The sequence below is a fragment of the Notothenia rossii genome (genome assembly GCF_949606895.1).
Source record: "Notothenia rossii genome assembly, chromosome: 1".
Classification (NCBI taxonomy): domain Eukaryota; kingdom Metazoa; phylum Chordata; class Actinopteri; order Perciformes; family Nototheniidae; genus Notothenia; species Notothenia rossii.
The window spans coordinates 62,492,859-62,518,538 of record NC_136912.1 but is presented as its reverse complement, the minus strand read 5'-3'; the positions used below and the strand labels follow the sequence as shown (position 1 = coordinate 62,518,538).

The following is a 25,680-nucleotide window of genomic DNA, read 5'->3' as shown; positions in this document are numbered from 1 at the left end:
GAATCAGAATCCCTTTATTAGTCCCACAGAGGGGACATTTACATTGTTACTGCAGAAAAGAGCCAAAGACAGCTTAATGTTAAGTGGAAGCATTCATAAAAAAAAAAATTAAAGATACAAATAAATGATAAAAAAAGGTACACAAGTTACAAAAAAACACATCCTGTAACAGTTCTGAGGATTTAACAGTCAGGTATATATTGCATAGTTATTATGGCCTATATATTGCACATAGTTTGTATTTAACAACAAGTATTGTTATAGTCTGTGTTGTTGTGTGTGTGGGGGTCTACTAGGGGCCGTGGTGGTTATATAGTCTGACGGCTGCAGGAAGGAAGAGCCTGCGGTATCTCTCCGTGAAAACACTGATGTTCTTGTCTGATTGACACTCCCGGGTCCTGACGTACTGTGGACGGTTGGTGAGGTAGTCCAGGATACAGGAAGTAAAGTTGGTGATCCACCCCCGAGAGCTGCAGCTTGTCCCCCAGGAGTGGGGGCTGGATGGTGTTGAAGGCACTGGAGAAATCAAAGAACATGATCCTCACAGAGCCCCCAGCCTTCTCCAGGTGGGAGAGGGACCTCTGCATCAGGTAGATGACGGCGTCATCCACCCTGATGTCAGGCTGTTCCATCGATGGTCTCACAAGGGGCCGAAGGTGTCCAAGGACTAGCCTCTCCAGGGTCCTCACCAGCTGTGATGTCAGCGCCACCGGCCGGTAGCTGTTGTGGTAACCTCCCTTGCTTCAGGCTCAGGTTGAAGAGGAACTCCACAATCCCACACAGCTGGTCCGCATAGGATTTGAGGAGCCTTGAGCTGATGCCATCTGGACCCGCTGTCTTCCTCGCCTGCAGCACCCTCCTCACCTGGTTGGTTGTGAGGGACAAGGTGCCATCAGCGGATGGGGGGGGTTTTGCGGGGGGAGAAGAAACAGGGGCTGGTGTGAGAGGTGTCGGAGAGCCGATGGTCGGGGACCGAGTAGGGGTGGTAGAGGTGACAGGGCCATTTCCGGGCAGTGGGGACAATGGGGGGTACAGCAGGGGGGAATGGGTCGGGGGAGGGGCGCCTGACTGATCAAATCTATTCAAGAAAATATTCAGGTCGTTTGCCCACTGACCTGGGAGTCTGGCTCTTTGTAGAGATCTTCAGGCCTCTCCAGACTCGCTGATGTTCCTCTGCTGCAGCTGTTTTTCCCCTTTCTGATTTTCCACCTCAGCTCCCTCTGTACAGTCTTCAGCTCCTCTCTGTTGCGCAGTTACTAAAAGCTCTGAGAAGCAAATTGCTGCCTCTAAAAAATACAGCAAGAAGCTCAAAACACATCGGATACCTGGGCGAACACTAAAAGGTGATGCATACAGCTGGGACCAGAGCGATTGTTGGCGGTCAGGGATTATAAAGTTGGCCAACTGTCGCTGTTGTTAGAGTTAGACCGTTTCATAATTGTTAGCGTCTTGTTAGATATGAAATGACTAGGTTACCTTTGTTAGCTAGCTTTCTTAATTTGCAGATTTTCTTTAAATGCAACGCTTTAAGTAAAAATGTTGCATGTTTCAATGCGCATGTTTGTCAAGTTTGTGCAGAGGTTTCTTTAAGGCGGGGTAGGTAATTCGCTTCAGAAACATTTTGTTATATTCCATGGAATGCTCTTAACATCCCGATAGCAATGAATACATTAAATGCTTTGACAATAAATACATACAAAAATGTCATCTGTGGAAGCCGTGGCGCTGTAAAAAGCACGACCAATCATCTGAGCAGGCCCGGCTAAAATAACTGGATGGCCTACCCGCCTCTCAGCCTTCCATCTGTGCACAAACTTATCTCGTGCCCCCATTGGTCATGTGCGCGTTCGTGTGTTGGAGGAGGGGCTCTTTTTCGGCTGCGTACTTTTGTTGTAAAGTGTGTTGAGAGGTCGTTAAGACTAGAAAAGAACAAACGCAGTCGATTTACCTTTTACTAATGGACACTCTAATGGAGATGACGCATGTAACTGTAAATGGCAGCATTACATGTATGTAGTAGGGGTGGGCGGATCGATCCCAAAATATCGATACTTCCGATATTGCGTTACGTTTCAAAATATCGATACTAGAGCCAATAGGATCGATACTTTTCTACTTTTTTTCCCCGTCTCCTCCACTCGTCAATTTCTTCAAAAAACTATGTGCAGACAAACACAAGTATTATGCTCTTTTCTTCTCTCTCCACTGTTGTCCTCCTCTCCTGGAGGCTCGGGCACGCGCAGCACGCTCCCTGCCTGTACGCCGATTATGAAGCTGACTGACAGCAGCCAGCAGGACAGGACAGCAGCAGCCAGCGACTCGCGAGTGCAACACACACACGCGCATGATGGCTGAGAGAAAGAGGAGCGTTGTGTGTAGCAATTTCACAACTGGCAATTCAAACTTAGCGAACTGTGATGTGTGCAAGAAGACAGTTTGCTACTCTGGCCACTTTGTATTGTTATTTTTCATAAAACGTAAAACGTTTATTTGTCTATAACAACTGTCCTGTCTTTATTCATGAAAATGAATTCAGATTTAGTCTATTTATGATGATTTCAGCTCAAAAATCATGTCATGCAGCTCTCCCCTATATGAAAGTACCTAAGACGCTTTTCATTTAAAAAAGTATCGGTATCGGTATCGGCGATACCGGCCCTGAAATACTTGGTATCGGATCGAATCCAGATTTTGTGGTATCGCCCACCCCTAGTATGTAGGCACCAGAGGTGGGGACTCGAGTCACATGACTTGACTCGAGTCCGACTCGAGTCGCATATTTTTGGACTCGAGGCTTGCTTGACTAACATTGATAAAAGACTTGACTTTGACTTGGTTACGTTTAGTTTTTTTGAAATGTGATTGGGTGATTATAGCGCCATGCGTGCAAACCTGGCAACCCACTAGAAGGCAGGAGTCTCAGTTAACATGGCAGCGACTAGCGTTACTCCAAAAATTAGTCGAGTTTGGATTAAAGGATTATGTTGTCGATGACGCTAATAAGAAAAGAACAGCGGTATGCAGGGTCTGCAGCATAAAGATTAGTGACTGGACCACCACAACATCCAAATTCATTCGTCACTACAAACAAAAGAGAGAGAGAGAGAACAACAACACTGCTCTCCAAACACCAATCACAGTCAAACGCATTATAACACAATGTAAAGACAACTATTTACAACATTGGGAAGAAGAAACTAAAAGCCAAAGTAGATTAGAATGTTACCTGGCTCTAAACAGAGAGTATGAGCTGGCAGAGTATCTCTCTACTGTCAGAGATAGAAAGCAGAGACAGATCCTAACCAAGTACAGGCTCAGTGACCACAAACTGGCAATCGAAACAGGAAGACTCAAAAGATCCTGGCAACCAAAAGAGAACAGAACATGTGGTCACTGTACGACAGGTGAGACTGAGACAGAGATGCACTTCCTCCTGAAGTGCCAAACATTCAACGAAGTAAGGAGCATTTATTGGAACAAGTTGAACTCTGTAATCCCAGGTTTCAAGGAGGTTGATGACCTCTCAAGACTGAGAGTACTCCTAGGAGAAGGAGACAAGGCACACCTTGCTGCCCAATATGTATACACATGCCACAACCTGAGGGACAGTGAATGAGACTCACACACACACACACACACACACACACACACACACACACACACACACACACACACACACACACACACACACACACACACACACACACACACACACACACACACACACACACACACACACACGTGTTGAAATGTAATTGTATCACTGTATATATATATCATCAATAATATGTAAAAATGTGAAATGTCTGTTAATGTTGTTAATTATTTTGTATTGTGATGCTTTGGCAACATTGTTTAATTTAACTTTCATGCCAATAAAGCCCCATTGAATTGAATTGAATTGAATTGAATTGAGAGAGAGAGAGAGAGAGAGAGAGAGAGACAGAGAGAGATGCCTCGTTTATTTCCCCTGTGTTATTATCAGAAGTTACTGACTTTTGTTTTTCATCTACTTTTAGTAGTTTTTTAAAATGTTTTAATTATGTTGTTTTTGTTTGTAGAAGTGCATAATTCCTTGATTTATTGTAAAATTAATCTGAACTTTTTGATCTGTTATGATGATAAACTGAAGCAATTTCTAAATTAACCCAATTAACTGAGTTTTAAATCGTCCTACTTAGTTTATAAGGAAATTATGAAGAGGAACAAGTTAAATGATATCTATGTAGGTGCATTGCAAATGCCATGTATGATTTTCTTACCTGGAATTCTGCCTTTTTGAACAGACTTTTTGATTGAGTCCTAGCTATATTGTCTGCTGTTCTAGGGTTAATATTAATCTAAAATGATTGTCATCGGTCTAAATTAGATTTCAAATTATTAACTGTGTAAATGGTAAATGGACTGTACTTGTATAGCGCTTTATCCAGTCTTTAAGACCCCTCAAAGCGCTTTACACACTACATGTCGTTGACCCATTCATACAGAGCAGTGTATGTGGCAATGCCATCGGGAGCAACTCAGGGTTAAGTACCTTGCCCAAGGATACATCGACATGTTGACTGCATGGGCTGGGATCGAACCCACAACCTTCTGGTTGAATGACGACCCTCGCAGCCACAGTCACCCTGTATGTAATGAAGATCATAGTGTTGGTTGAATCCATTTTCTAACCACTGTCTTTTAACTGATTTAAATGCGGAAACTGGGCTTATTCATCAGAACTTCGTATGACTTGACTTGACTTGCTTGACCTGAGCAATGACTTGACTTGACTTGCTTGACTCTCACCACAGTGACTTGGGACTTGCTTGATACTTGTAGGTCAAGACTTGAGACTTGCTCATGACTTGCACATGTAGGACTTACTCCCACCTCTGGTAGGCACCACTACACCTAATGGCATTATATATATATATTTTATTTTTTGACTTTCCTGTTATAAGATTTTAGGTTAACCGTTCAAAAAATATGTATATTATAGATATAGAGAACCGCAGTGGCGCATCCTAAAACACGGAAGTAAACTTCTTGCGGTTCCTTCGTCAAAAACCAATGCAACTTCTCCATAGGATTTTGGAAAATAGCTCAAAATAAGGTCTGTGGTTGACACATATTTAAGAGAGGGATTACGTTTTGTTCAGATAATGATAATCTCCTACTTCTATAATTTTTGAATCATAAATCTAGTCGCCAGAAGCAAAATGCTAACGTTATGCTATAAACTAACTACAAGCTAGTACAGCAGCAGGGTCGCACGACTTCAACGTCACACCAACTTAAGATCGTTTCAACTGACTTGCACTGAAACTGCACTTTGAACACTTTAAATATATTATTAACATTTTAAACTGTATACCCCGGTTATCTAGGCCCTTTTTTTTTTGTTTAACGTATACCACGTTTATCTGGGACCTTTTTGTTTTGTTTTATGTATACATAAAGTATAGCCACACTGAATTTAACTAGACGTCATGGCTGTGTCAATTACCAGTCTGATATCGTTTTACAAAGATGACAAGAAGAGTGTAGATAGAGGAGAGAACCACTACAAGTCAGGACACGTACAACAGTGCAGCCTAGATGAAGGTGTGCTTACCGGTGTTGTCAGGGCTAGCATGAGAGACAAGGTTTATAGTGTCGGTGAGTAGTGATAGCAAGAGTACCGTTAACCTAGAGTTAATTTATTCACATTAGTGACATTAATTCCCATCAACAAATCCATGTTATGTGTCACATGAAATCTTTATTACAAATATTACACACCAGAAAACACAGAAATATCCATGAAATAAACATACAATAGGCTATAAACAATTAAAGGGATGATTGGGAAGGCATTATAAATGTAAATATATTTTAAATAATAAAACAATCCCACCACCACAGGAGAAGAGGGAATTCTCTGCACAAAATGTGAATGCTCACATGGATAATGGAAATGCAGTGATGCGGCTGCATTAGCCATCTTTGCCATCCACAATTTCAGCTGCACTGACACCCCCTGTCAGTGGAAGAAGCCAAAGGCAGCTAAACGTACACATTCAGTGGAGGAGCTATTTCCTCCAACCAATAACTCATTTAACCCGCTGACAAGAGAGCCCACCTCCGAAGATCGTGACTGGCTGAGGGACAGACTCGGGGGCAGGTTCTCAGGAATTTCTTGGCTTCTCTCCCCCGAGCCAGAAGAGGAACACTACAGCTTGGAAACACTTACTTTTCCTGAAATTATCAAATCTGTTGGGCATCAGGCAATTGTGGCAAACATGGCATTGTCTGAGGAGCAACAGAGGGCAATTCAGGTGGCTACCACTGGTCAGAAAACCAACCCAAACATTCAGGTTTGTGGCTCTCTCAATCAGGATTGTTGGGGGCATCTCCAGATGGTCTGATAGGGTCTTCCGCTGTGCTGGAGGTAAAGTGTCCCTACGGAGCCAGGGAAATCACAATGAGTGAAGCATTGCAAATCAAGGGCTTCTGTGTCAGTAAGGAAGGAGAAACATTCAGCCTGCGTGAGGAACATCTTTAGTGGCACCAAGTGCAAGGTCAGCTTCACCTCACTGGAAGAAAGAAGAATACATTAAGAAATTGTGAATCGTTTTTAATTTAAATTTACTCGCCTTTGCAATGTTGTGGTTGTTAGAGTGTTAGGTTTCCTGTCAGCTCGTCTGTTGGGAAGATATAAAATATTAGTTTCATGGAAGTCACACCGTCACATATAAGAGCATTAAGACATACAGTACATAGGCTCAAACAAAACATCTAAAGATATAACCTTGCACTTTGATACGTCTCGTGAACATTTTCACTATTTTAACATTTTTATAGATCAAAATTTAACTAAAGAAATAAATGGTAGATTAATCCATATTGAAAATAGGTGTCAGCTGCTACACTAATTATAATAGTTATATTTCTTAATTAATTAAGATAAGATATTACTGTATTGATCCCAATTTGGGAAATGTTTGTGTTGCAGCAGCATAACAAGAAAAACAAAATATAAGTTATTATATATACAAAAGTATGTGAGGGATGGAATATTAAATTGGATATAAATGTAAAATGTACATGTGATTTTACGTCCAAGAGAAGCGAGCAGAGAGTTCTCTGCCAGCCAGAGGTGATTTGTTATTAGTTCAATATGTCAAACTGATTTCCCTGACTACAATCTTTAGTTACATGGTGAAACGTTATGCTGCTTGTACTAATTAGACTTATCATATAAGCCACACAGGTTTTAATAGGATTTATTCATTATCTTTACTCATGTTGCGTTTTTTTCAGCAGCGCCATCTCTAAAACGGCGATACAGTCGCTACCCATCATTTACATTTCACTGTGACATGGACAAAAATGTAACGTCAGCTTACCTCATGGCATGAATCCAGACTCTCCTTTGGAAAACATTGGCCGGGAAACGATAGAACGAACATGTTTCATGCGAAGACCTGTGGCTGCAACCCGGAGCAAAGCAACAAACCATTGCTTAGCTAACTAGTAGCGTTAGCTTTAGTTAACGTTAGCTAACAAAACGAACTGCCGAGTGAAATTGGAAAACACTGGTAATTAATTATTCTATAATTTGTAAAACTACGTTGTTAAAAACGACAAATTCAAAAATACAGATTATAATGGTCAAATATAGATATACAGATACTAAAGATACTAAAGATAGGCAGGTACTTGCTGTCAAGCAGAACACAGGGGAAAACAAACTTAGCGGGAGTGTTTACGTGTTCGACGTAATGACGTACAACGGCCTCGACAATTTCTGTAATCCTATTCAGCCACTCTGTAACAACCGTTTTTCAGACACGTAAACTCTTCAAAAATCACCAGTGGGGTCACTGCTGATGTATTTAATGTCGTAGAACAAAACGTGATTCATCTCTTAAATGTGTGTCAACCACAGACCTTATTTCGAGCTATTTTCCAAAACCCTATGGAAAAAATGCATTGCTTTTTGACGTAGGAACCGGAAGTGCTAAAAATGCTAACTTACTTCCGGGTTTTAGGACGCGTCACTGCGGTTCTCTATAAACATATACATTTCACATGTACGAGTCACAAGCAAAATGATCTGTTGTTTGTCTGCTATTTCTTTGCATGTTGAGCAAAAAATTATGCAACTAAATCTAATGACTATTGGAAGTTGAGTGAAATTGAACCTTGGCACCTACAGATGTAGCGATTCATTTCAGACAGTTTGAAACGCGAGGGCCGTGATTGGTACGTGATCTGCCCTCGCTCAAGGGAAAACCTCCAGCTTGACTTGAGACCGCCCCCGTGATAGATAAATGTAATTATCATGAAGCCAGCTGCAATGGATCATTGATCCACCAGGGGGTGCAGTGGGGTTCCAAACTGGAGCTCATGTGAAATAAAGTCAGATACAGTATGCTGGATGTACAGCGGAACTTTGTTAAGATCCATATGTCACGGATATCATACTCTGTGCTAAATAAGAGACATGTAATCATTTAAAAAACATCACCATGTTGTTATTTAACAAAATAATGTTGTTTAGTCGAAAAAAAAAACGGGAGGAAATGCAGCCCGGCTCTCGATTTTTAATCCTAATTTAATCATCATCTTCACCACGATCACTTATGTTTATTTTCACCGAATTGACATGAAATCACTGACACATATGAATATACTGTATTCAACTTCATTAAAACGTTATTAACGTGCCTAAACTCAGTAATTCACAAAAAATATTTATATTTTAATGGAGCCTCGTCGGCAGATCGGGATCCCAACGCGCAGCGGAGGGATATTGGTCTGCATGACGGGTGTTATTTTCCCCATAAGGAACAAGTCGCTGCAAATTATCCCGCTTATTACAAGGCCACATTCTCAACAAAGTAACGACATGACTCCCAATATTAATTTAAATGCTTTTATGGATTTAGAAAATGTTTTTATTGATTTAAAAAATAGTTGTATGTATTGATTTAAATTGACATGCATCCGCTAAGAAAAATAGTCCGTTGTTACTGTTTTTTAAACAGTGTGAATGAAACGGCAGCTCTCTCCCCCCTCAGCCCCTGATCTTTCTTCTCCAGCAGCTAAATTAACTGTAGGTTACTCTGAGTGACCATAGACTGTATGTGACAAGCTTACAGCTAGTGACGTAACAACACCATAAAAGCTGGTTGGTTGAAAGCAATACGGGAGGTAAAAATAACTACAATAATTGTGAGTTATTTATTGTGGCTTTTATGTTTTTTGGTATAAAATGTTATGTAATTCAGGCTTATAGTTCATCCTTCTCTAAAAGCCTTCAACAATGACAATATTCATAGTAATTGAATAAATCCTTCCAACACACATTGTAAAAAATAGCCTACTGTAAGTTAAGAAATCATTCCAATATGTACATCTTCTGATGTAACAACAATAACATTATAAATAGTAACATAGCTGAACATGGTATTGCACATTTAGCTTTGAGTGTTACTGACCTGAGATGTTTTTATTACATGAATTAAGGTGACTGAGGCTTTGGGATGCAAACTCATCTGTATGAAAAAGGTGACAAGGATCCGAGCCCCCGGCTCCCCCACCCCACGGAATATCGGCTTTAAAATGAGGAATAACAGAGGATTTCAGCAGTCAGAACAACTAAAGCAGCAGTGTTAACAGAAACGCCAAAGAATCACATCTAATAGAAATATATAAAAGCATTTATTTTAATTGTGTAGCAGTCAGTTTATAATTTTGGCAGCACTGTTGAGCATTTTGAAAATGTATTTTCATGCCTCTGTGCAAGGCTTAGTCTTTCTATCTTTATAGCCACATGGTGTAAAGTAACTAAGTTCATAAACTCAACAAGTATTATACTTGGGCACAATTTTTAGATACTTGTACTTTATTTAAGTATTTCAATGTTTTGCTACTTTGTTCTTCTACTCCACTACAGTTCAGAGGTACATGGTGTACTTCTACTCCACTCCATGTATTTAATACCTTTAGTTACTTTACAGATGTGGATGAATGATGTGAAATATAATCAAGTATTAAATCAGACTTTAGTTCCACCTGGAGTAAATCCACAAGCTACCCTGCAGTATACAAAGTCATTCAAACTAGCTGCACCTTTACCAGCTTTGAGAACACTTTCATGATCAATCATTATAAAACATATCATATCTATTATTCTGAAATGGACCAATCTGCACAATGACTACTTTTACTGTCGCTACTTTCACTATATTTTGATGATAATACTTTTCTACTTTTACTTGAGGAACATTTTGAATGCAGGACTTTTACTGTAACAGAGTATTCATACACTCTGGTACTTCTACTTTTACTCAAGTACAAGACCTGAGTACTTATACTTTTACTCTACAAGATCTGTGTGCTTCTACTTTTACTCAAGTACAAGACCTGAGTGCTTCTACTTTTACTCAAGTACAAGATCTGAGTACTTCTACTTTTATTCTAGTACAAGATCTGAGTGATTCTACTTTTACTCAAGTACAATATATATATATACCACCTCTGTTTATAGCCTATGAAAAAAACTATTATAAATAGAAGGCTAAAGCTAACGTTAGCAGATAGTGACAATATATGCTAGCTAGCTAGCTCAACGATTCCTTAAATAATATTGCCACAGAAAAACATTTCAGTTCACATTACGCTCTGCCGCTCCGACAGGGAGCTCTGCTCTGAACACCTGAACGGCCCGTTCTAACAGCTGTTCACCAGCAGTCCAGTCTGTGCCACAGTGACTCCGGACGCGCAGTTAATATTAACAAACGCATCCGTAGGTAATGTAGCGGCTGAAGCTAGACCATCATCTCGGAGCAGCAGAGCCTTATTATACATCCATGAGAGCAGAGCCGAAAGGCAGGAAGACTCGAGCACACAGCTCGCACTTCATTATAATATATAAAAAAAGAACACCATGCGTGTTATGATGCCACATAACAGCTCACGGCCGCAGATTACTCCGGGTCCCAGACCCCCCCATACCCCAAAAATATTTGTATTGCAGATACATGAATCACACAAACGACCTATTTTGGATTCAAAACGGCGAATTTCGACAAGTTTGCATCAAGCACAACTGAAACATAACATCTGAAACGATGTAACAACATAATACACTTTGATGCAGCTTGTGATGTGAGGAGTGAGGGACACGGCTTAGAACGGGCGTGTCACCTGGCATCACAGGAGAGTGTGCACCAGTCTGCCTTGATCTTTGAATTCATGTCCGTGACACTCACTGCTGCCCACAGCTGTTTTATAGAAAGAAAACCTCCTTCACTTCATGAAAGTGTTTTAACCACACACACAGTGGCGGCCGGCCGATAGGGGCGCTAGGGGCGCCGCCCCACCTCTTCCCACATACAAACAAATATATTTAAAAAAAAATGAAATATTTAAAAAAATATTTAAAAAATATATATATTTAAAAAAAAAATATATTTTATATTTTTTATTTTTAATGAACAAGGTAAATATCATGCAATTAGTATCAGTAAAATGTATAATCTACAATATAATCATGTTTAAAATGGTGTTACGATGTCTAAAGTTACTGATAAGTCACATGTTTCCTGCCTGGCCTTGCCCTTGGCATTAGTTTATCATTACGGGGCACTGCCCCCGAGCCAAACAGCAGCAACCAGCACGTTGCAAAAGTCTCAATAGTAAACTGTGCCGCCGAAACATAATTTCAGCCAATCAGTGCCGTCAAATATTTTGGTCACGAGGGCGCTCACGTTGGCGCCCACGTTGGCGCCCACTTTACTTGCGTGCGTTGTTTTTTAGACTCGTGAGGAACTGGGGTAGTGTCTATAGTAACGCAGTGTAGGCGGAGCCGTGACGTCATCTTCAATGAGCTCCCCAGAAAAACAACACAGCCGTTAGCTCTTAGCACTCAGAGCTCACAGCTCTTCATATCTGTTCAGAAACTAGACAAAAGTTAAACAAGTACAAACCACATACTGTCTGTGTCATGGCGAATACAGTCGCTGGTTTATTTATGTCTGTATAGGCCGTTGTTGTGAGTGTGGACGGTCGGAGCATTTACAACGTTAGCTTAGCCAAATCTCCATTAGAAAACACGCATTTTAAAAGGGTTTTCGCCTGCCGTCTGTCTGCAGACTTGTCAAAGCCTTAATTCATGGTTTTTACTATCCGGTATCAGTATGTTGTTACTTCGGCATCATTTTGAAACGTGTATTACAATTAAATCACGGTCAAATATGTTCATCTTGTTGTAGTTGTAGCCCCCTTGACAGCGATTCTCTCTCTAGTTTAGCATACTCAGCCCGACTCAGCCTGGTTGTTCCTGGCCCTAGAACCACGATTTTATGGGGCCATTAGATCACCAGAAGTCCCAATTTAAGGGGTAATTTCTCCCCAAAAAATTTGTTTTACTCACTATTTCAACAGCCCCACCAAAAATATTTTCCACCAGCCACCACTGCACACACACCTCTAAACACACACACGGACACACAAACACACACATACACACACACACACACACAGACACAGTTGACATGAAATCACTGACAAATGTGAATATACTGCATTCAACTTCATTAAAACGTTATTAACATGCCTAAACTCAGTAATTCACTAAAATATTTATATTTTAATGGAACCTTGTCGGCAGATCAGGATCCCAAAGCGTAGCGTTGTTACCGTTTTTTAAACAGTCTGAATAAAATGGCAGCTCTCAGCTGTGCATTTACACAACTAATGGCCCATCAACCACAGCTCTCTCCCCCCCTCCCCCCTGATCTTTCTTCTCCAGCAGCTAAATTAACTGGAGGTTACTCTGAGTGACAAGCTTACAATAGACACAACACTGTCATTGCAAGTGACCCTCAGTTAGTTGACTTTTATGTTCAACTGCTAAATTTGTTACTGATAAAAAAGGGCTTCTACTGTACCTAATTACCTTAACACTAGAACCGCCAGAGGTTTTTGTATAGGCCTACCTAAACCTTTCAAACATTAGAATGCCATTTTTAACAACATAGGGTGCTACATAACACACTTTCAGGAAAAGTCATGGACTGGGAGACTTTAATATTTTATTGAAAAAAAGTTACATTGCACACACACATCACACAAATTGACCCGATTGGTGGTTCTAGTGTTAAATAAACTCACTAATTAATGAAACCAGTTCAATACGCATTATTCTTATTCTTATCATTCTTTATGAGCGCAGAAATAGTCTTAAAATCAGATCTGTTTTTTAAATGAAATCTGACGGCAGGCAGTTAGCTCTGATCACCTATGATAAATGCGCCACACCTAATCGCTGGCCATTCAGCCACAGAGCTCCCTCTACACAAATCAAACTGTAGACGGTGTGAAAGCACCTATTGTTTTAAATAATGGTCGGAATGTGACCTGTGAGCCTTCTGAATTACCGTGGGACAGACAGCACATTCTAAACTAAAATGTTCAATCAATACAATAAAGTAACATCTTATCTTATCTTAATAATATATCTTCATATTAATAATAATAATAAATCATACAGTATGTGTCCAAAAGGGAGCAGGAGGAAGCAAACACAAAAATATACTGCATATTAAAGCAAACGATTGTAAAGGTAAAAGTATGAGCATAACAAATAAAGAAGTGTAATGTAAACATTTACATTATTATTATGATTATTTAATATATAAAGACTATATATTATTGAATTACAAGATTAGATATACTTTAGTATAGTATCTAAAATATTGATGTGTTCAAATGCTTTTCAAAACACAACTGAAAGTCCATGAAACTTGTCTTTCTGTATTTGTGAATGAAGCACCATCCCCTGGTTAAAACCTGAAATTGAAAATCTGGCAACGCCCTCTTGGAAAATAGTGGGAGGGCTTAACATTCCTCTATACTGGTCTTAGGCAGGTCGTAGGCAGGAAGTTGTAAGCTGGAGTCTGAAATTAAGTGCTACATCTGTAGAGTAGAGAAAATGCAACCATTTCATAACATCTACACCACTCCTTAGCTTCCTTCAATGGCTACCAGAAGCTCCAAGACACTGGTGCTGGTGTAACGTGCTGAGAATGGATCAGGCGCTTCCTACATCCAGAACATGGTTAAACCATACAAACCAGCATTTGCACTTGGCTCTACATCAGCCAATCAGCTTACTGCTCCCTCACTGTGGGACCCAGGTACCCCTCAACACAAAAATGGGTACTACCCTTGCTCCAAAACAGTGGAACAAGCTCCCCTTACAAAAAGTACAAGAAAAGGTTTGGCTTATTTGAAGTCAATGCTCACGTTTCAATGGCTTATTGAAAGGTTATGTACTTTCGTAATTATTTCTGATTTATCTTGTTTAAAGTATTCAACAAGAACTGTTGAACTAGATATGAACAGTACAAATGATTGGTTAGTGAATAATGCCAAGGCCACAGTGCCTGCATGTGTGAGTCCCTCAGGCTCCAACATATAACAATGTATACAGCCTGGTCTTTCTACATTAAGTTTGCCTTCCCTCATGCTCTTTTCCTTTATTAAGCAAAACACTGTCCTGCACATTTCTTGACATAAAGGTTAAACAATTCAGGTAATTTTGCCCACGGAAAAACGATCTAGGGCTTATCTTGAAATGTAAACCGTAAGTGCTGAGTTTAAAGTAAACAATTGTTTTTATAAAGTGAGACATTCTATTCATGAAAACGTTGAAACTGGCTGCTCTAACCTAACTTGGGCACCAAAATAAAGCATAAGGTTCTTACTCAGGCAGTGTGGCCCAGCAGAAACCACTGGGGCGATGTTTCCTTCAGTAAGATTTTCCAGAGGCAGACAAGCTCTTTCTCAATTACATCCTTCTGTGATTGAAGCACCACAGATGCCTGTCTGTTTGAAGTGCTGTCAAATAGGTGACAGTCTATGATTATGAGGCACTTCTGTGAATCTGAAGGTTCAATTGCTTTGTGTTTGAAGGGGAAGTCCCACATGATGGCTCTGATGAGTAATCACACTTGCAAGTATGCATAGAGCTGTTTTTAAATGGTTTGATTTAAAATTTGTATTGAGGAATATGGCAATCTGCACGGCATCTTCTCTAATTCAGGCCCTCTGTATATCCTCTACAGCAGGCGTTCCCAACCCCCGGTCCGAGGTGTTACTGCCGGGCCCCGAAATAGCTTTGAATCTATCGTAATATTTGCAGAATTATACAAATACATACAAATATTTTATCATAATATTTTTTTCAAAAAGTGTTTCATTTTCGCGCCTATACCAGTCATATTATTTCGTCCAGTAGCCTAGTTAAACTTTCACCAGAAAACCGTTGAAAATGGTTTTTATGATGTTCAGAGGGATTCGGCGGGTCTCTGTCTCTTGTGAGCACGAAAAAGTTACCGGTGCACCAAGTAGGAAGAGGAGCACACAGGAGACAACCGTTTAATTGCAGACTGTTGGCAGTGCACAGGGGCGCGGGAAGGGGGGTGCTGAGGGCGCTGCAGCACTCCCTAGCGGCAGGGAGGGGGAGCGGAGCACCCCTGCCTGCAAATGTATTTTTATTTATATATATATATATATTGTACTTGAGTAAAAGTAGAAGCACTCAGATCTTGTACTAGAATAAAAGTAGAAGTACTCAGATCTTGTACTTGAATAAAAGTAGAAGCACTCAGGTCTTGTACTTGAGTAAAAGTAGAAGCACACAAATCTTGTAGAGTAAAAGTAGAAGTACTCAGATCTTGTTCTTGATTAAAAGTAGAAGTACTCAAGTCTTGTACTTGAGTAAAAGTAGAAGTACTCAGATCTTGTACTTGAGTAAAAGTAGAAGTACCAGAGTGTATGAATACTCTGTTACAGTAAAAGTCCTGCATTCAAAATGTTCCTCAAGTAAAAGTAGAAAAGTATTCTTATCAAAATATAGTGAAAGTAGCGACAGTAAAAGTAGTCATTGTGCAGATTGGTCCATTTCAGAATAATATATATGATATGTTTTATAATGATTGATCATGAAAGTGTTCTCAAAGCTGGTAAAGGTGCAGCTAGTTTGAATGACTTTGTATACTGCAGGGTAGCTTGTAGATTTACTCCAGGTGGAACTAAAGTCTGATTTAACACTTGATTATTTTTCACATCATTCATCCACATCTGTAAAGTAACTAAAGGTATTAAATACATGTAGTGGAGTAGAAGTACACCATGTACCTCTGAACTGTAGTGGAGTAGAAGAACAAAGTAGCAAAACATTGAAATACTTAAATAAAGTACAACTTTCTCAAAATTGTGCCCAAGTATAGTACTTGTTGAGTTTATGAACTTAGTTACTTTACACCATGTGGCTATAAAGATAGAAAGACTAAGCCTTGCACAGAGGCATGAAAATACATTTTCAAAATGCTCAACACTGCTGCCAAAATTATAAACTGACTGCTACACAATTAAAATAAATGCTTTTATATATTTCTATTAGATGTGACTCTTTGGCGTTTCTGTTATTATTAACGCTGCTGCTTTAGTTGTTCTGACTGCTGAAATCCTCTGTCATTCCGTGGGGTGGGGGAGTCGGGGGCTCGGATCCTTGTCACCTTTTTCATACCTGATGAGTTTGCATCCCTGTATGTTAAAAAGCCTCAGTCACCTTAATTCCTGTAATAAAAACATTTCAGGTCAGTAACACTCAAAGCTAAATGTGCAATACCATGTTCAGCTATGTTACTATTTATAATGTTATTGTTGTCACATCAGAAGATGTACATATTGGAATGATTTCTTAACTTACAGTAGGCTATTTTTTACAATTTGTGTTGGAAGGATTTATTAAATTACTATGAATATGGTCATTGTTGAAGGCTTTTAGTGAAGGATGAACTATAAGCCTGAATTACATAACATTTTATACCTAAAAACATAAAAGCCACAATAAATAACTCACAATTATTGTAGTTATTTTTACCTCCCGTATTGCTTTCAACCCACCAGCTTTTATGGTGTTGTTACGTCACTAACTGTAAGCTTGTCACATACAGTCTATGGTCACTCAGAGTAACCTACCGTTAATTTAGCTGCTGGAGAAAAAACGGTAACAACGGACTATTTTTCTTAGCGGATGCATGTCAATTTAAATCAATACATACAACTATTTTTTAAATCAATAAAAACATTTTCTAAATCCATAAAAGCATTTCAATTAATATTGGGAGTCATGTCGTTACTTTGTTGAGAATGTGGCCATGTAATAAGCGGGATAATTTGCAGCGACTTGTTCCTTATGGGGAAAAACACCCGTCATGCAGACCAAGATCCCTCCGCTGCGCGTTGGGATCCTGATCTGCCGACGAGGCTCCATTAAAATATAAATATCTTTAGTGAATTACTGAGTTTAGGCACGTTAATAACGTTTTATGAAGTTGAATACAGTATATTCATATGTGTCAGTGATTTCATGTCAATTCGGCTAACATAAACATAAATGATCGTGGTGAAGATGATGATTAAATTAGGATTAAAAATCGAGAGCCGGGCTGCATTTCCTCCCGTTCGTTTTTTTCGACTAAACAACATTATTTTATTAAATAACAACATGGTGATGTTTTGTAAATGATTACATGTCTCTTATTTAGCACAGAGTATGATATCCGTGGCATATGGATCTTAAAAAAGTTCCGCTGTACATCCAGCGTACTGTATCTGACTTTATTTCACATGAGCTCCAGTGTGGAACCCCACTGCACCCCCTGGTGGATCAATGATCCATTGCAGCTGGCTTCATTATAATTAAATGTATCTATCACGGGGGCGGTCTCAAGTAAAGCTGGAGGTTTTCCCTTGAGCGAGGGCAGATCACGTACCAATCACGGCCCTCGCGTTTCAAACTGTCTGAAATGAATCGCTACATCTGTAGAGCTATTTGTTTAAGTACCGGATTGGCAAAACAGGAGAGTAAACCAGTCTGCCTTGATCTATAAATTCATGTCCGGGACTCTCACGGTATCTGCTGCCCGCAGCTGTTTTATAGAAGGAAAACCTCCTTTACTTCATGAAATGGCTGCAGCATCAGGAGTCAGCGGGACGTATACTCCGCCTCTGAGAAGTGCAGCACCGTCAACGGGTAAAGATGTGCCTTTTTACTCACCGCCTTCGCTGTGTTTACCTTCATCGGAACAGCGAGTGACTGCAGGCTGCTAACTGTTAACCACACACACCTCTACACATCTCTACACACATCAAACTGCCCGATTACTCCCCCTTTTATTAGTTTTATGAAGGAGATGTCCAGTCACCAACGCGCATGATGTGCGTGTGTATGTGCTCTGCTCAGCTCAGCTCTGTGTGTTCGGTGTGTTTGTGTCTGTTCGACACCGGAAATTTGCCTGACTTGACACATGGAATAAAACATGGGCGTAGGAAGTATCCTCAATGTGGGTGAGACAATTTAACAGGGGGTGTGGGCAGGTGGTGGGCCTCACCTCCTCTAGGGGGTCGGGGGCATGCTCCCCCGGGAAGTTTTTTTTTTTTAAATGTTGAAGTTAAATGCATCAAACTGGTGCACTTTGAGAGCAAAATTAGGGACTAAATCTATGGATACATCTCTCAACACCCATATGAACAGATTTACTTTTTTTTTCAACATTTATTTGAACAGCAAGTGGAGGCAAAAGTGACTGCACCCAAAAGAATAAACCTGCTAGCTAACTAGCCTAAACTCAGTTACAGAATGTGGGCAACACGTTCTTCTCCACGGCCGCGCGACATCTGATTCAGACGTCACTTCCCCCTTTTCTATCCTACGGGTATAGCCACTCCCCCTGAACCCAGTTCCCCCCCCCCCCCCCCTATGCAAGCTCCTCCCTCTGAACCGAGGGCTCGCTACAATACTGTATGCTGTATACACAAACTATACAACAACGCCTTTACGCTTTTGGAGCTTGTTTATCCATCTGTAAGCAACTGCCAGCTAGGTCTCTTAGTCACTCACTCCTGATCGTTCACTGCGCAGTGACAGCTGCTACGGGCCTGATGTGTGAAAGTGAAACTATCTGATTGATAGAACATAGGTAGCCTATCAAAACGGCCCAGCCCAGCCCAGTGGGGTGTGGGCCACACCCCTTTGAGTGGCCGGAACACTGACAAATGTGGGCCGGTAGGATTTAGGCCGACGCACAGCACCGGCCCACCGGGAAAACTCCCGGTATTCCCAATGGCCAGTCCGCCCACACAGACACACACACACACACACACACCCTGGCGACCGGACATCTCCTTCATAATGTGCCTTCTCCTCGTTTTCCCAGCATTCACTGGATTATCCGCAAATCATACAAACGTTGATTTATCTGTTTTCCCGTTTTGGTTTAAAAACCGAATAACGTCGGTTTTTTGGTTTTCGAAAAACCAAAAAACGACACTGGTTCTTTTTTAAACTTTGTTAATGTTTTGGATGCATATTGTCAGAGCCAGCCCGACCCATTAAGCGACATAAGCGGCCGCTTAGGGCCCCGCAGCCACTAAGGGGCCCCCTAGCAAAAAAACTTTTTTTTTCTTCTCAGTACAACGTCGCCGTGATAAGTATGTTTGTTTAATTGTGTTAATATGCCTAGATTGCCTAGTCTCAAAGTCATTACATACATTAACCGTGCTTTACCTGAACCTCATCATGACACAAGAGAGGACGGCAGGATTGTAATTTCCCGTGTTCAATGAATGCAACAGAGGCAAGACACCAGACCAACCAGAGAGTTGAATGGAAATAAACATCTGTCTTATTGGCTGAAAGGTACCTATCATGTGAGCTGTGACAATGTTTAAAATAAACTGTCAGTCAGACTCAGAGTTTTCGAAGATGGACATAAGAAAACATTTTCTTAAAAAATACGACAATTCTCAAGTGGTGGCTCACACAACAACCCCAGAGCCACCACTTGAGCCAGGTAAACAAGGTATGTAAATGTCAGTAAACTTCCAAGTTATGCAAACATGTAAGCAAAGCATAAATTACAGCTACGTTGACGTTACTTTGAATCGCGGGGGTAAGCTAAACCGTTAGCAAGTAGCTATAGCTAGCCAGATATATTAAATAAACACTTTGTCATACAATCTAAATGTAATGTTTTTTAGCGTTACCTGGTGATTTCAAAGAAAGCTCTCTGGGAAATGTTGACTTACTGTTCGACATGAAGCTAGAAGCTACCTTACAGTACACAGTTGATCCGGAGTCCTGTCAGTTAACGTGTTTCACAGTTAGCTTAGCTAAGCATCAACCTAGCACTGAAATATATGGATGTTATGTGAAAAAGTCAGCTGAAATGGTGGCATAGTTGCCACTGCTTTACATGTCAACAGCATCTTTGAACAATTTGCAGCAGTAAATGTGGCTGTTTGGCCACTGACGTTGCCATAACAACACCTGAATTTAAATGTGCAACCTCTTTTTGTGACAGATTTTTGCAAGAAATTATAATTCTTCTGAATGATATTCCTATTGACAGCTAGTTTCTATGTGAACATTATGAGATGGACAGCCAGAGAGAATAAATGAAAAACAGTTATGAAATACTATATGACAAAACAAGAATACAGTTGAAAGTGGACCTATCATGCTATATTTGAATAATATAGTGTAGGACCGTACCTATATAAGGCATATTTATACTTTTTATTTTTCAAAATACCAAACAGATCATGCATTTTAGCCATTCCTCATTTCGCTCAATTTAACACTGTCTTTGCATGGGCTGATTCTGTGAGAACAGCATCATCTACAGGCCTGGCATATGTACTACAGCGTCTCCAGCGCTTTCGAACGGCAATGTCCGTGGCTGTCTCCTCCTGATTGGTGGAGTTGGCCCAATAGCCGTAGCGCCACTTCTGTGACGTCATAGAATTGTTCAAATCTGGATCAGTCTGTATCAGATCAGTTGCAGACCCTTTTTAAGAGATTTGGGTATGGAGGAAAATAGAGAGGGTTTTGTTTTCTGACACTTGGTGAGTTCCCTGGAACACCGGGGACACATATTCATGTATAAAAGACGTACAAAATTGCATTTTGCATGATAGGTCACCTTTAAGTGATTTGTAAGATATCCATAAAGAAAAATCTGTTTACAGTTCTGTTTCATATGGGCGTTCAGAGATGTATCCATAGATCTCTTAATTTTTCTCTCAAAGTGCACCAGATTGATGCTTTTAACTTCAATATTTAAAAAAAAATCTTCCCGGGGGAACATGCCCCCGGACCCCCCTAGAGGAGGTGAGGACCCCCCTACAGGAGGTTAGGTCCACGGTGTTTACATGCTTATTTATACAATATGTGTGCTTATGCTAACATCATAAGACAAAAGTTGGTTCCGTGTTGTAGCGATAACGCGCTAGAGTGAGGGGGGCCCCCAAGCCAAAGTTTGCTTAGGGCCCCCAAAAGTCTAGGGCCAGCCCTGCATATTGTTCTAGTATTTTTTCAGGCTGTTGTTACATACAATTAGCCTATGTTGCTACATGCTATAAAATCAGTTAAAATTTTTTAATGGATCTGCCGGTCCTTGGCACAATAAAGGTTGGGAACCCCTGCTCTACAGGGACCATTCCAGAGGCTGAACATGCAGGAGGGGGGATGATAGAGGAGGGCTACAATAAGGTGCTGTTTACACGAGAACGCAAACGGTGGTATCCGCTACTTTTCTCTTTCATATAGCCCGTTCGTTCACACGAGGCCGTAACGGAAACGGACCCCGCAAATGATAACAGGTCCCAAGGTGGATAGATCTACAAACGGAACACTCTGGGGGGCCAAATGGCTCAGTGTGTACGCCCTATACGATCATTTCCTGATAACAATGAAGCCATAGCCCCACCTCTGCTGCTCACTGCTGTAGCATGGTCAGTATAGGCTACTGTCAGTAGCTACTGTCAGTACTACTGCTACTGACCATGTTACAGATGTTAGTGCAAAATCTACAGCTCCTCTACCACAACCATCAGCAACAAGTGGACATGGAGAATTACATGAACTACATGTTGCTAAATCCACCACGGGGCATAAACAGAAGGGCAACCATGCTCGGGGGTCTTCTTCACTGCTTTTGGTGTATTTTGTGGCAGAAGTACAGCACCACTTACAGGCCCGGCATATGTACTACAGCGTCTCCAGCGCTTTTGAGCGGTCTTGTGTGAACGGAAGACTTTTTTAATATCGTATTCGGTTTGTTTGCTTGTAAATTGGGTCTAAGAAATAATCAAGAAAAAATAAAACAGAGAGGTGACTGGATGAATGGGGGGTGGTAAGATAGATTGTGAGGCCTGTATTATTGCAGGTGTCTGGACACGCTTCAGTGAATGGTGACCCCCATAAACAGGTGGCAGACCCACTTATGGTGCATAATAAAAGGTAGCGATTAGGGCTGTCAAGTTAACGCGTTAATAACGCGTTAACGCAAATTAACGCCACTAATTATTTTAACGCGATTAACGCATGTGTATTTTTTGTCCTCGGCCGCCCCGTAGTTTCAGAGCGCATCGAGTTTAAAATACCATATACAAGCTGATGCTGACAGCCCCGCTCCTGCCGTCCGCTTGCGGCAGACCACACTTCCACGCTCACTGGCAGGCACCGACTGGCCATTGGGAGGACCGGGAGGGTGTGTGTATGTGTGGCGCAAGAGAGAGACCTTACGTGTATTGTTGTTGTTGTTAGCATCTGGTGCTAGCTAGCTGCGCTAACGGATATAAGGAGCTGTTTAAATGAAAACAGAGGAGTGACATTTCGCCGACAACTGCGCCGAGCACTTCACTTTATGCAGGTAGCCAGACAGTGGGACATTGTGGGACAAGTCAGCACACTCAGCACGGATAGTGCGCGCAACATGATTGCAGCGTCCAGGCAGCTCCCGTTCGAGCATATGCCTTGAGTTGCACATAGCTCCCACGATCCATCACACACACACACACACACACACACACACACACACACACACACACACACACACACACACACACACACACACACACACACACACACACACACACACACACACACACACACACACACACACACACACACACACACACACACACACACACACACACACACACACACACACACACACACACACACACACACACACACACACACACACACACACACACACTTTGTATTGTATTATTGTATGAGAGAGGTTCCAGATTGAATTGATGCGAATATTTGTAATGTTCAGAGGTTGTTGTGTTTAACATTCATGAGAATATTTGTCATTGTTCAAATGATAATAAACATTTGCGTAAAGCATATTTGTCCACTCATATGTTGATAAGAGTATTAAAAACTTGAAAAATATTCCTCTAAGGTACCTTTAGAACAGATAAAAAATGTGTGATTAATCGCGATTAACTATGGACAATCATGCAATTAATCGCGATTAAATATTTTAATTGACAGACCTAGTAGCAATGCATTTGAATGATACTGGATCCTAAGATGGTGGACTACATTTTACTTTGGAGGTATTAAAGGTTAGAGGAGTTAAATGTGGTTTATATTTGTGCATTAAAGGGTTCTAGTGTAGCCTATATGTTTTCATGTTCACCCCAAAGTTGTGCTTCTTTGAGATTAGTGATAATATAACTGTATTATACCAAAATAAAACACAACATGTAACATATTCAGGTATGTGATAAAATATTGTAACGCTTTAAAAGGTTTGAATCCATTGCTACTTTAGTAAATACTTGTCATAGTTAATCCCTGCTGGGGAAGTGATTACGACTTGGTAACTTTTGAAGCATGAGATTGACCTTGCCCTGGGTTTTCTGCTTAAGATACATGTATAGATGTTGACCCTCTAAATAGTTTGTTCACTACTGCCCCCCGGAGAATGTACAAGGAGGGCAAATCTTATCTCCAAAAAGCCCCCTGGGCCATACAAGCGCAGGGCAGAGATAAATCCAGCCTATGAACACACAGGCCAAGGTTTTGATCTAAGTGGATGGAGCAGCCTCTGTTTCCCCTTCTCTTTTTAACGGCTGCTTTAATGATCCACTCTTCCTGAGCATTTATCAAAAAGGCAATGGACAAGGCTGGGAAGCAATTGTGTTACAAGAATCGGCTTCACAAAAATCTTTTTAGTAGAGCGCAGTAATCAGATTACAGGTACTTTTGCTGAATGATTGACTGTGTTCTGGTTTTATGTTCTGGGAAAATGTATGGGAAAAACTGTAGAAGGTCGATGTTACATTTGTTTCACCACACAAATATATGTTTCATATCCGCTTAACAAAAGACCTAAAATATTCAAATAAAAAGGGAAAAAAATCATTATTAATAATACAAATAATACAAATAAATCATTCTATAATTATAATAATACCTGAAGAATTGTATTTAATCAATATTATAATTTCTCTTAGATGTGATCAATTGAAAACAGTAGGCATAAACTTATTATATTTTTACTTTATCTGAGGCACTATTGATGATAATGGTTAACTAACCCATTTTAACTTTAAGTTCAAATAAAATAATAATAATAAATCAAGTTTTTATAGCTTTTTTCTGGGACTCAAAGTTGCTTTACAATATAAGGGAAGTTTGGGGTGGGGGAAGTTGGACAAAGAAAGACCATCAACGGGCATGGATTGATGGAGGTTGGCTATGAGTAGAAAGAGGGGAAGCAAGGGCGTTTGAAAACACTCTGGGGGCCCCGGGCAGAAGATACCTGCCCCCCAGCCCACACAGTTGTCCAGGTGGGAGGAAATGTAGGCATGGATAAATCGTTCAGCTAGAGGAGTTCAAGATACTATTTCTCTTTTTGGGATTTTCCTATAGTGTGTTATATAGGTTGTGGTGCATGTAAATGGTCTGCAAAAACTAAAATATTTAGTTCCCTCCCACACACTCCCCCCCTTGCCCGAAAACCCTCCATTGGACTCCTTTATTTAGTTCTGTAACATAATGACATCACTATGTAACACTAACGTTTCTATTGGTTATTGCTCTAACACATTGTAGGTAAGGGGCGGGACATCTCTGAGCAGTTGACCAATCATAATAGAGCCGGACGCATAACCAATCAGAACAGACTGGGCTCTGGTTTCAGACAGAGGGTGAAGAGACTGTATAGGGTCTCTTAGTAGGAACCTGTAGATCCTGCATACAATACATTCAGTTGGACGTGATGGCTTGCTTGATGTAACTTGTACTTTCTACAAAAACTTTCGCTGTGCTCACTTATAGAGTGTGCCATCCTTCAAACGACAATTGAAGGTGTGTTTACCCAGTATGTCATTTTAAAGTTCTAATAACTTTATGTATGTGCTTTTTATAAGGATGACATCATTCTGTACATCACAACCCGCCAGCTATTAGAAAATATCCAGATCTGGCAGATGCCCTTGCCATATGAGTAGTTCTCATGTTTGTTATGTGGTATCAGATGTAGTTCACGGGCCTCATTTATAAAGGGATATACAGTCAAAAAATGGCGTACGCCAGTTTCTACGCAATGTTTACGATTTATAAATACTAATTTCACGGGGAAATGTGCGGTCCTCCACGCAAACTCCAACCCATGCGTACGCACTAAGCACAAAAAACGGGAGAGACGAGAAACTGCGACCCCGTTGGCAGAAGGAAGAATGGAGAGAAATATGTGGAAATAATACCATAAATAAAATGTTACCTCTCATTTATCATATATGAAGAATTCATTTTCAAGCATTGAT

The 25,680-nt window shown here is 40.6% G+C and overlaps 1 protein-coding gene and 1 long non-coding RNA gene across 2 annotated transcripts in view; both read right to left on the bottom strand.

Moving 5' to 3' along the window:
* naaladl2 (N-acetylated alpha-linked acidic dipeptidase like 2) overlaps positions 1 to 25,680 on the bottom strand; it is a 1,042,014-nt gene that overhangs the window by 144,959 nt on the left and 871,375 nt on the right. The gene's annotated exons all lie outside the window — the stretch shown is intronic.
* On the bottom strand, positions 5,727 to 7,995 carry LOC307032946. Its single transcript, XR_013806389.1, has 2 exons — positions 7,374 to 7,995; positions 5,727 to 6,668 (listed from the first exon to the last, which is right to left on the bottom strand). It is a non-coding gene; the product is annotated as an uncharacterized lncRNA (long non-coding RNA).